The sequence below is a fragment of the Dasypus novemcinctus genome, chromosome 6 (genome assembly GCF_030445035.2).
Source record: "Dasypus novemcinctus isolate mDasNov1 chromosome 6, mDasNov1.1.hap2, whole genome shotgun sequence".
In the NCBI taxonomy this organism is placed as follows: domain Eukaryota; kingdom Metazoa; phylum Chordata; class Mammalia; order Cingulata; family Dasypodidae; genus Dasypus; species Dasypus novemcinctus.
In genome coordinates, this window is record NC_080678.1 from 38370896 (window position 1) to 38383425 (window position 12530).

Genomic DNA, 12530 nt, shown 5'->3' on the forward strand with positions numbered 1-12530 from the left:
ACATATTTCATAGTCAAAACTGTTCCCTTCACCACTACTATCACCCTCCCCCCAAATAAAGGAAACCAACTGCCTCAACAACTGCAAGCAATTGCTGAAACAGGAAGCAAAGAGCAGTAACTGAAACTGTAGGGTAAGCATTTAGCAATCTGCAGTGAATATTCTTTCCCTTGAAAACTGCACCAATAAAATGTTGATGGTCTCATGTAATAAAACCATTTTTAAACCACAACCAAATGAAAAAATTTGTCCCTCCCATATTCACCCATAACACAATGATAAGAAAACTCCAAAAATTATGATCTACCATTACATCCTTATGCCCAAATTGACAAAAGTAGTAAATAGCCTGGGGACTTATTTTCATAACAATCTACAAAAATGCTACAAAGTTTATATCTTGGCAAAGGCTATCAGACAGTGTTCAACACAAACACAATATGAATCAAATACTCATTTTCAATGGAATAATGTATGACAATACAGGGTAATGAAATCAGTAAGTAAACATGAACATAACAACTACTTCACTGATTTATTCTTCTTTATCTAAACTATAAAACTTGGAATTTATAAGTTTTATAATCAACCATTCTCCTTCTAAGAACACTGATCTAAAACTTAAAAGGATAATTCTGAATTTTCTGCAAAGTTTCTCACTGGCCTGAAAATTTAGTCTTCATAAATACAACCTTAATTGCATATTACATACATTAAAGTTGTTTACTATGTGAGAAACGGAAAGTTCAACATACTGAGAAAGCCAAAGCCTCCACCTGTATGCCTGGTATTGCACTGAGTAGTCATTTTATACATAGCCCTTGATAACCCTTATCCTTCACAGATGAGCAAGCAAAACCAAGAAAGTAGAGTGGCTTGCCAGTCGGCTTTATCACTGTGTTCAGGTCAAGGTACCCTCCGAATTATATCCTAACAAGATCACAAACCAACTTACCTACAAATATATTCCCTTGAAAAGAAGGGAAGTCAGATGAAAGTTTAGGTTGTCTAATAATGCTGCTGAAAAAACAGCTCCTGGTGTGTGGAGTTAATAGGGTCACCACTAACTCAAAGACCAGAACTTTGAAATAAACTACAGTCTATTGTAAACTTTGTTCCTTCTAAATATAAAAGTAATACATGGAAAGAAACAATGATATAAAATATTTTAAGATGAAGGAATGTCAGTTTTTCCAGAAAAGACTTAAAAATTCCTTAAAACTGTGTTGTTAAAATTGCATTGACTGTTTCATTTCCTCTCATCTTTTAAATAGCTCATGATAAGCAAGTTTTTTCATTTTATTATCCATTTATTTTTATTCATTTATTCATTCTTCATTCCATTTTTTGTGTCATTTGCCAAATTGTACTATGCATTCCTGTCAAAGACTAACCCTCATAGTATGCACAAGTGCTGCAGTTGACAAACAAATTGCAACTGATGGGAAGCAGATGTGACTCAAGCAACTGGGCTTCCACCTACCACATGGAAGGTCGTGGGTTCAATTCCCAGTGCCTCCTAGAAAAGGCTAGCTGGCACAGCGGGCAGGTGCAGCGAGCTGATGCAACAAGGAGATGCAACAAAAGAGACACAAAGAGGAAAGACAACAAGAGACTACAACAAACCAGGAAGCTACGGTGGCTCAGGTGACTGAGCACCTCTCTTTGGGTCTCCTGGAGAAGACAAGCAGACACAGAAAGCACAAAGCAAATGGACACAGAGAGTAGTCAGGAACCACAAACAAGGGGGGATAAATAAATAAAATCTTTAAAAAAAATTGCAACTGATAAAATCGTACTTACCTACACATCACTAGGTATCCATTTACCCTGCTTTATTTTTTTTTATTATGCTTAACCTCTGCAGACATAATATATTTGATAGTTTGTGTACTGCCAATCCCTCTCTGCCAATCCCTCTCTAAAACATAAGCTCCATGAAGGTGGGACTTTTAATTGTTGCTGCTATATTCTGAGCACCTTGAAGAGAAGACTTGATACAAACTCAGTACTTACTGTTTCATGAACAAACTAAACCTCTATACTTGGAGTTGTTTTTCAGAAGTTAATTTTTATGAAAACATAAATACTGCACAAATTCCCTTTCCTTTCAGTTTGATATACTAGTTAATAAAGTCTATTATGTAACATTAATACAGTCTATTATGTAACATTAGAGATGTCATTCAAAACCTGTAATAAAATATAGCCCACTATCCAGCCTGGAGAAGTTCCTTTTAATGCTCTAATTGAATTTTTGTTAAGTCTTACTCTTGGTCCAGAAACGCATAATTCTTGGCTTGCCTAATGTAATAATATTTTGCTAACATTTCGACATCAAGACGTGGAACAAAAAGTTCCTTGTTCTCAAATGGAAAATAACAGAGCTGAGACCAGATCTTGCCAAATAAGAAATACAGTACCTGTTGCCTTGACAATTTTTTCCCCAAGTATCAACATGCTCCTATCTCTTGTCTGGAACCACAACTGGAAAGTACAAATTTATTTCATCTGTTCCTAAAGTTGTGAATATATACAAAAAAGACATGAATTTAATGTTCTCCTGAACATGCTGCTGCTGCTCCTGGAACTCCATCACCTCTGCCAGGTAACTGAAAATGCTATGTATTTGTTTTACATTAGCATATTACATCTAACTGTTTTGAATATTACATCTTTAGCCTTAATATGGTTATTAACAAAAGAAACAAGAAAGGGAGCAGATATGGCTCAAGCAGTTGAGCATCCACCACCCACATGGGAGGTCCCAGGTTTGGTTCCTCCTAAAGAGCGAAAAAAAAACAGACAGCAAGCAAAAAAACAACGAGCAGACAACGAAGGAAAAAACAAGAAAGCATGTAAAGAAAACATTTTAAATGATTGCACTTCAAGATATTATGCTATCTATTTCTTCACAGCATTGCTATAATTGACTAAGGTCTTTCATAAGCATAAAGATACAAAGCTGAACAGTTTTTACATTCAGTCAATATACAATGCTTTGCACCTTTAGTAATGATTCTTGTATATTTCCTTTTTTAAAAAGCAGGTAAAATTTTCTGCTGTTTTAAAAAGAACTCATTTTCTTACCAATGAGAGCTCCTGCTCACCATTCAACCTTGTTCTAGCTGTTATCTTTCCTCTTACAAAATAATAAAAAGATAAAATCAGGAAGCCAGAAATTATCATTACAGTATTTCCACCTTTTTAGGTTTTTTGTTTGTTTGTTTTTAATTTTTTTAAATTAAAGTTAATAGATCACAACTTTTTGTATATAAATTCACATTCAAGATTTGGTTCACTTATTCAGTAAAAAAAATTTTAGAAATATGCATGAGTTCAACATCTTACTAAATGCTAGCATAATAATAGCTAGCATTTGTGTGCTCACTATTTTCCATGTATTATTTTAGGCACTATACTTACTTAACTAATTGACTTCTCACAACAATCCTATGAATTAGGTACTGCAGCAGTCTGATATGGTTATGAATTCCAAAAATAGATATTGGATTGTGTTTGTAATCTGATCTGTACCTGGGCATGATCGAGTTATGATTAGGGCGCTGAGTCCCCTTGGTGGGGCATGGCATGGCAAAGAAGAGAGTTGAGGGTTTTCTGATGTTGGAGTTTTGATGTTGGAGTTTGATGCTGAAGTCTTAAGCTGGAGGTCCAGGAAGTAAGTTCACAGAGGAAAGAGAAGCCAGTCCCAGGAAGAAAGGAACCTTGAACCCAGAGATAAGTAAGACCCTGGAAATGAGGAATCCAGGAAGCCTGAACCCTCGCAGACATCAGCAGCCATCTCGCTCTAACAAGTGAAAACAGACTTTGGTGAGGGAAGTAACTTACGCTTTACGGCCAGGTATCTGTAAGATTCTATTCTATTCTCAAATAAATACGCTTTATAAAAACCAACCAATTTCTGGTATTTTGCATCAGGACGCCTTTGGCTGACTAATACAGGTACTATTACCCATATTATACAAAGAAACAGGACAGAGAAGTTAAATAATTTGATCAAAATCAGAATTATACTTGTGGTTAGAGAGCAGACTCTGGACCCATACTACCTGGGTTCAAAATCTGGCTCCAACACCAGGTAGCACTGTGACTGAGCAAATTATATGTTTCTTCCACTCTAAAATGAGCAGAATTGTAACAAATGTTCACTGTGTTAGGTAAGTATAAGGTGCTGAGAATAGTGGCTGGCATAGAAAAGCGCTTAATAAATTATTATTCATAATGCTAAAAGCCCACTATGTTTCATCCTTGAAGCTTTTGGACAATGTAGTACTTTATCTTTGGAGGAACATTAAAATAGGTTTCTATTTTATTCAGAATCAAAACATCAGAGTAGAAATGCAAATCAAAACCATAATGAGATACTACTTCACTCCAACTAGGATGGCTATTATTAAAAAAAAAAAAAAAAGGAACTATCAAGAGTTAGTAAGAATGTGGAGAAACTGGAACACCTGTGCATTGCTTGTGGGAAGGTAAAAGGGTGCAGCCTCTATGGAAACCAGTTGGCATTTCCTTACAATGTTAAGCAGAGTTACCATATGATCCAGCAATTCCACTAGGTATATATCCAAGTGAAATGAAAACATATGTACATGAAACAACTTGTACATCAATATTCATAGTAGCATTATTCATAACAGCAATAACACTGGAAACCCAAATATCCATCAACGGATGAATGGATAAACAAAATGTAGCATATTCATACAGAATATTATTTGGCAATAAAAAGGAATGACGTCTGATAAATGCTTCAACATGGGTGTCCCTTGAAAACATTATGTTGGGAAGCGGACTTGGCCCAGTGGTTAGGGCGTCCGTCTATCACAAGGGAGGTCCACAGTTCAAACCCCAGTCTTCCCTGACCCGTGGGGAGCTGGCCCATGAGCAGTGCTGATGTGCGCAATGAGTGCCCTGCGTCCCCATGCAGGGGAGCCCGATGCGCAAGGAGTGCGCCCGATAAGGAGAGTCGCCCAGCGCGAAAGAAAGTGCAGCCTGCCCAGGAATGGCGACGCCCACACTTCCTATGCCGCTGACAACAACAGAAGCCGACAAAGAAACAAGACGCAGCAAATAGACACAGAGAACAGACAACGGGGGGGGATTAAATAAATCTTAAAAAAAAAAAAAAAAGAAACACAGATTCCCATGCTGCTGACAACAGAAGCAGACAAAGACAACAACACAGCAAATAGACACAAAGAACAGACAACCGGGGGGTGGGGGGGTGGGGGGGTTGAGGGAGTTGGGGGGGGTTGGGGGGGTGGGAGAGAAATAAATAAATAAAATAAATCTTAAAAAAAAAAAACCATTATGCTAAGTAAAGGAAGTTAAACATAGAAGGCCACATATTGTATATTCCATTTATACCCAATGTTCAGAATAGGCACATCCCCAGAAACAGAATTAGTGGTTACCAGGGGCTGAGAAGTAGGGGGAAAGGCAGGTTATTGTTTAATGGTACAAAGTTTCTATTTGGGGTGCCGACAAATTTTTGGAATGGATCATGGTGATGGTTTTACAAAACGGTAAATGTAATTAATACCACCAGATTATACACTTAAAAATGGTTAAAATAACAAGTTTTATGTTACACCGTTCTAGCGGTTTACTCAGCAACTCTAAGACAAACTATATATACATAAATGTATAACTAGTTCTAATACAACTGGTTTATAATAATTTTAAAAAACACTTTGCCAAACATTTTTCAAGGATAACTATAAAATACTCATCTTTACAAATTATTTTTTACAAATAGCGTAAAGTAATAGTGTAAAATATTTGGGCTAAAGTAGAAAACTCAAAATTTTCATTTTCTTTTTTTTTTTTTAAAGATTTATTTATTTAATTTCCCCCCCTCCCCCAGTTGTCTGTTCTTGGTGTCTATTTGCTGCGTCTTGTTTCTTTGTCCGCTTCTGTTGTCGTCAGCGGCACGGAAGTGTGGGCGGCGCCATTCCTGGGCAGGCTGCTCTTTCTTTTCACGCTGGGCGGCTTTTTCCTCACGGGCGCACTCCTTGCGCGTGGGGCTCCCCCACGCGGGGGACACCCTTGCGTGGCACGGCACTCCTTGCGCGCATCAGCACTGCGCATGGCCAGCTCCACACGGGTCAAGGAGGCCCGGGGTTTGAACCGCGGACCTCCCATATGGTAGACGGACGCCCTAACCACTGGGCCAAAGTCCGTTTCCCAAAATTTTCATTTTCTCAAACAATCTTGCCCAAATTTAGAATATAACAAAAGCTGTCCTCATGAACTTATATAGTTTTATAATAAACATGTCAGAAAAAGAATGTGTAACACAAATGCTAATGGAATACCATATTAGAGATAGACTAAGCAGAAAAAATATCTTTTATAATGCTAAATATGAAAAAACAAAACCACACAACTTCTGGGAGAAAAAAGAAATGAAAAACCTTATGACATGAAGAAAGGCTCTCCTGGATAAAAATATAAAAACACAAATCATAAATGAAAAGATGGCCAAATTTGGCTTATTAAAAGTTAAAGGTTGGGGAACAGATGTAGCTCAAGTGATTGAGTGCCTGCTTCCCACGTACAAGTTGCAGGTTTGATCCCCAGTACCACTAAAAATAAATAAAACAAAGAAAAAACAACTCTCACTGAGGAGCAGATGTAACTCAAGAGGTTCAGTGCCTGCTTCCCATGTATAAGAGTCCTGGGTTCAATCCCCAGGACCTCCTTCAAAAAAAAAAAAGTTAAAGTTTATTCCTGCCCAAAATATTTAACCTGAATTTAAACACAAGGACACAATCTACAAAACATTCTACAAAACAAATGGCCTGGACCCTTCATATATATCAATATTATGAAAACAAACAAACGAAAAGCTGGACAGCTATTGTATATGAAAGGCAACACTAAACAGACATAAAAACTAAATGCAAGTCATGATTCTTGACTGGAAAGGGGTGGGGAATATCCATGAAGACCACTCTTGGGACGACTGGGAACATTTTAATATGAACTGATTATTGGATAATAATGTTGCATTTGTGTTTAGTGCAGTAACTGTAGTTTTGTAGAACAATTTGTTCTTAAATATTCAAACAGAAGTTTGGAGGGGTGAAGTGTAGTGATGTCTGCACCTAATTTTTAAATGGTTCAGGAAAAATAGAGAGAAGATAAAGTAAATGCAGGAGCTGTTACCTGATGAATCCAGGTGAAAGATACAATGGTATTCGTTGAAAAATCCTTACACTTTTCTGTAGGACTGAAAATCTTCAAAATATAAAGTTGCAATAATAAGATGTAAATTTTTTGCCCAACAAAAAATAAAGAGAAATCATACACTAAGAGAAGGATATTTGACATACAATAACTATAAAGTATATAAACAAAGAGCTACCAACCAATGATGGAAAAGGTAAACAACCCAACAGAAAAATGAAGGATATAAATAGGCAACCTAAATGTACAATTAATGGACATAAAGAAGCCGCACTAATAATCAGGGAAAAATAAAACAACGCATCAGATAGGCAAAAATGTAAAAGTCTATCAATACTAAAAGTTTGTAAGGATATGGCAAAATGGGAGCTCTAGCAATCTAAATTAGTATTCTGAGAATAGTTTGACATTATTTAAAAGTTGAAGGTGTTCATACCTTACAATTAAAGAATTCCTAAAGCTAACAGAAACTCTCACATGTAAACAAAATAACAGATCCAAGAATGTTCATTACAGCCTTGTTAACAGCAAAATCTCAAACACACATAAATATCCATAAATAAACTATGGTTTATTCATATAATAGAATACTACAGAACAATTAAAATAAATGAACTAGACATAACATCTATTGATGAGGATAGATATCAAAAACAACGTCTAAGTAAAAAGCAAGTTGCATATGTACAATATAATATAAATTTTTATGGATATATACATATTAGTACAAGCATTTTTAAAAATGGGAATAATTACTTAATTTATGACAGTATTTATCTTTAGGGAGGGCAGGAGAAAGGAACAGAACCAGTAAAGGTTCATATGGGCCTCAACTGTATCTGTAATCCTTATGCCTTTTAAAAATATATTAAGGAGACAGAGAGAGAAATCACAATTAGTAAATGGCAAGAAAAAAAAAAAATCCAAAGTAAATATGATGGCATCAACTATTAAAATTTGATAAAGAAGCTGGGCAATAGATATATTAGGTGATCACTACTGTTTCCTGTATGTCTGAACTATTTATCAATATTTTAAATAAATTTAAAATAAAACATTAAAGAAATCCCATTAAACTGAACCAATGACTTTTAAAAATACATATTCCATTGGACATTTGAAATGGAAACACGCTAATACCTAACAAGCTAACAGCTGTTTAAAAATAAAAAGCCATTAAATTTCAGGCACCAGATTTGTCTTCTCTTTCCAAGCAGCATAGCAGACTTTCAACTCACACACTTGATAACGCTTCCCAACCAAGAGAGCAGCACACAACAGGCAGGAACAGAATTGCATTTTATAATGATTGGTTACCAAAGTTTGCTGCTCTCTTGACTGGGAAAGCAATCAGAGTTCAGCCAGTAAAAAGTTTACAAGACTTACTGTGTGAAATGACAAGAACCTTATCACTCTATAACAATTTGCTACCAACATCCTTAGAGCAAAAACGTTCAGGTCTGAACTTGAAAAAAAAAGATTAAAAAAAATACCAACTACTTACAAAAAAGCGTTCTTATTTCATTAATTCTGCTCTGCAAGGAATCCATGTAGCATATCTTGTAAAGAGCCTACTAAATTTCTCTCTCCAGCTTTATCTCATACTACTCCTCTATTAAACACTTTTAGTAAGAGCAATCTACTCATTACACTCCCAATATAGTCACTTTAGCACATTCTCCCTGCTCAAATATCATCTTCTCTACACTCTTCCTGATCCCATCAACCTATAGCAATCTCTCACCACTGTTAACCGAAAGAGTAATAGTTAACATTTACAGAGAATTTAAAATGTGCTAGTAACTGTGCTAATTGATTCAATGGAATTATACAATTTAATCCACAAAACCTGTTAAATTTGTTCTATTTTTCCCTTTTTCAAAGTAAGAGAAACTGAGAAAGGCCCTATAAATTCTCCAAGGTTGCATGAGTGGCAAGTGGCAGCCAGGTTTCAAACCTAGATTCCAAAACCCAGGCCCTTAAACATATGCCGTACTGCCTTGTGCTCAAAGTACTGACTCTCTACTCTTCATATGGTACTTAACAGGTGTCTTTTTGTTTTTTGTATTTTTTTAAATGTTTTTGATAGTTAACATTTTGTGTTAGATATTGTCTATGCAGCTCAAAATACATTCATTCAACAAAAATTTACTAAGAGCCTATGTGCCAGGCATTGTTGACTACTAGGCATAATGTTATTGAGCCTCAAAAAATTAAAAGTAGATGAATTTGGGAGGTGTAGCTCAGTGGTTGAGTTCCTGCTTTCCATGTATGAGATCATGGGTTTAATCTCCAATATCCCCAAGAAAAAAAAAATTCTGTAGCTATATAAATTTCCTGTGGCTAAGTGCAAAATGCAAAATATGCATACAGTAATTATACATATTACTGAGAAAAAAACATGTTTATATAAGAATTGGAAAAGCACTGTCATAAACAACATATGATTAAGTTTGGGTTTTTTAAAACAGTATAATGAATTGGGCTTTTTGGTAAATAAGCTAGCTTTAATGAAACAAGAAACATTTTTTTTAAAACCAATATTTTATGTGCTTCTTTCTTTACCCATAAAACAGCAGAGATAGCCTAGAGACAGATAAACGAACGTCCCTCCTCTAACATTTCACCATAATTTGGCTTTCCTTAGGAAGATACATCTGAACATCATGAGTTATGCTTACATGTACCTTAAGTAAATATCTGTATAAACCTCCCTACGATCCTAAACTTTTGGAAATTTGTGACTGGTTGTAAATTTTCATACAATGGAATCATCAAATTTTAGGGATGAATAAAACCCTGCAGAACATGTCCTTCAGTGCCCTCATTTTACAGACAGTTGGTTACTAAATTCTAAAATCAATTAAATTCTGGGTTGGTGAGAGAAATGCAGCAGGCTACACTGCTGAAAAGTAGTGGCTTATATTGCATGGAGTTGCACTTCAGAAATTTTGGGTGTGCTAGCTAGCATCAGCCCAGTATTATGCAGCTGAAATGTAGTGGCTTATATTGCATGCAGTTGCACTTCAGAAATTGTGGGTGTGCTAGCATCAGCCCAGCATTATGGAGCTGAAATGTAGTGGCTTATATTGCATGGAGTTGCACTTCAGAAATTGTGGGTGTGCTAGCATCAGCCAAGCATTGTGGAGTTCTGATTTTAATTACTAACTCTCCTGTCGACTTGACCTTAACCCCTCCAGGCCTGGATGTCTTCACCTGGATAAATTCTAACCACTGTTTAACACTTTTATGGTAAATATTTAAGAGACCTAAAACCCCCTCTATAGTAAGTAACATTTCTAAGTTTCCATGGTAAATGGCATTGTTCCAATATTTTCCTTTTCAAGCTAGCAGTGCACATCTTTAACAAGCCTTAAGAGGTAAAATGAATAGTCCATAGACATTATGAAGCAAGTATAGTTCAATCAGAAGAATCTGTCTGCAACAAAACCCTATAATGGTGACCAGTCATTTCAGAGCACTGCACTTTATAACACAATCCTGAAACATAAACACCTTAAAATTGAAAGCATGAGAAAACAATAAACCGGTCACTGACATCTACCTACTGCTTTAAAAGGCTATGGATCACCAGAGTCAAACTCCTAACACATTATGCTTACAACTAAGGTTCAGGCCTCAGATCCGCATCTCCCTCTAAGTTCTCATCGGTTTCAGGGATTCCCAGGAAAAGGAAAGGGACAGGCCACCACCAGACAGGTGAAAAGCACGCTTTTTTGAGAGGGCTTGCGAATTCCACAAGAGCTTTCCAGGAAGTGCTGGAAAGGACAAATATGGCATGTGGATATCAAGTTGGCAGTTTCTTGTAGCTCTTCCTAAAACGCTGTCAACCCTGCGTCCGACCACACAAGCCCTGGGGTTCCTAAACACCCTCCAGAGGACTCGGAGCCGATCCGAAAAGCCGAGATGGTGGGGAACCGGGCGGCCAGAAAGGATGGCCTCGGGTGCGGACAGGAGGGAGCCCCGAGTCAGCCAGAAAAAAAAATAAGCAGAACTGAGTAAAAGGACGACTGAGTGCGAGCGGCGTCGGGGCTGCCGCTAGCGTGAGCGGAAAGGGAGAGGGCAGAACGGTACACAGCGAGATTTGGTCCGAGAAGGCGAAAAGCCACGCTCCGAGGGATAAGGCGGGGTCCCAGAGAGCCAACGGCGGGGAAGACAATGGCGCGGGCGTGACGTGGGCCGGGGGCGTCGCCGCGGCGCCAAGGAAGGGGCGGCTTCGGGGTGGCACTAGAGTAGATCCTGCCGAGACGCGGGTGCGAGTCCGCGGGCGCGCAGATTGGGGCTCGGCCTGAGGGGCGCGGGAGCTGGAGGCGAGAGCAGAAGGCGACCCCTGCCTCCAGGTCGCGCGCTGGGCCGCGCACCTTCATTCCCCCGTCCGCTCGCCCGTCCGCACCCGCCCCTCCCCTCCCCTCCATCCCTCCCGCCCGTGGGCCCCGCCGCACTCACCCGCCACCCCGGACAGCAGCAATTCCAGCACGCAACTGCCGCAGCCGCCTCGGCGCGCGCTCTCCTCGCCCCCGCCGCCCGAGCACCGCCCCCAACTCGCGCCCGGCTAGGGACCTACGCGCTATTCCGGCTTCGCGCTCCGCCGCAGAACGCGGCGGTGACGACGCTCCCTAGTCACTCAGCGAGAGGGGAGGGGCGATCTCGGCTGGCACCTCTGCCATTCGAGCGGGTTTTAGGATTAGTGTTTGAAGAAACAGAACACCGGTTGTTGACGAACTGTGGGGTTACCTACGTTGGCAGCCCTTCCATGTGCTTTAGGTCTCCAAACTATGGCCTCCCACCACCTCTCCACAGGTTCTCAGGCTTTCCTGTCTACGCTTTCCATTAGAAAGCAGGGACATCATTTTTCTAGTCTCAGAACCTTCAAGTGAAGCAGACCTCAAGACGCCTCTGGTCCAGATCCCCACACCACTCTTGAATCCCTTTGGTGATTAAAAGCACCGGTTTTGGAGTTTGTCAGAATCCCAGCCCCATCACTCACAAACCGGATGACCTTAAGTGAGTTACTTGACCTGACTATATCCTAGTCCCTCATCTATGATACAGGGCTAGATAAGGGTAGTACCTATATCATAGGCTGTTGACAAGATGACATAAGATTCTACAGGTAAGGCGTCTAGCACAGTCCTGGCACATAGCGCTCAACGTTAGTTGTTATTATATGGACTCCCCTGTCTGCATGAAGACTCCTTAATGACTGAAAGCCCACTATTTCCAGGGCATTGCGTTTCTTGGTCCTGGCAGCTCTGATCAGTTAGAAAGTGTTTCTGAAGTTTCCACCCACT

The 12530-nt window shown here is 39.0% G+C and overlaps 1 protein-coding gene across 6 annotated transcripts in view; it reads right to left on the bottom strand.

The window, feature by feature from the left end:
• Positions 1–11856, bottom strand: part of NT5C2 (5'-nucleotidase, cytosolic II) — a 129257-nt gene extending 117401 nt beyond the window's left edge. For 2 of the 6 annotated variants that reach the window (XM_004473977.5, XM_004473976.4), the window contains exon 1: positions 11686–11856. The gene's annotated coding sequence lies outside the window, so the exon portion shown is untranslated. Of the gene's footprint in view, positions 1–7197; positions 7271–11685 lie in introns of those variants that run through there. The other 4 variants (XM_058298612.2, XM_012531162.4, XM_071215721.1 and 1 more) reach the window with 3 other exon arrangements.
• Between the last annotated feature and the right edge of the window lie 674 nt (positions 11857–12530).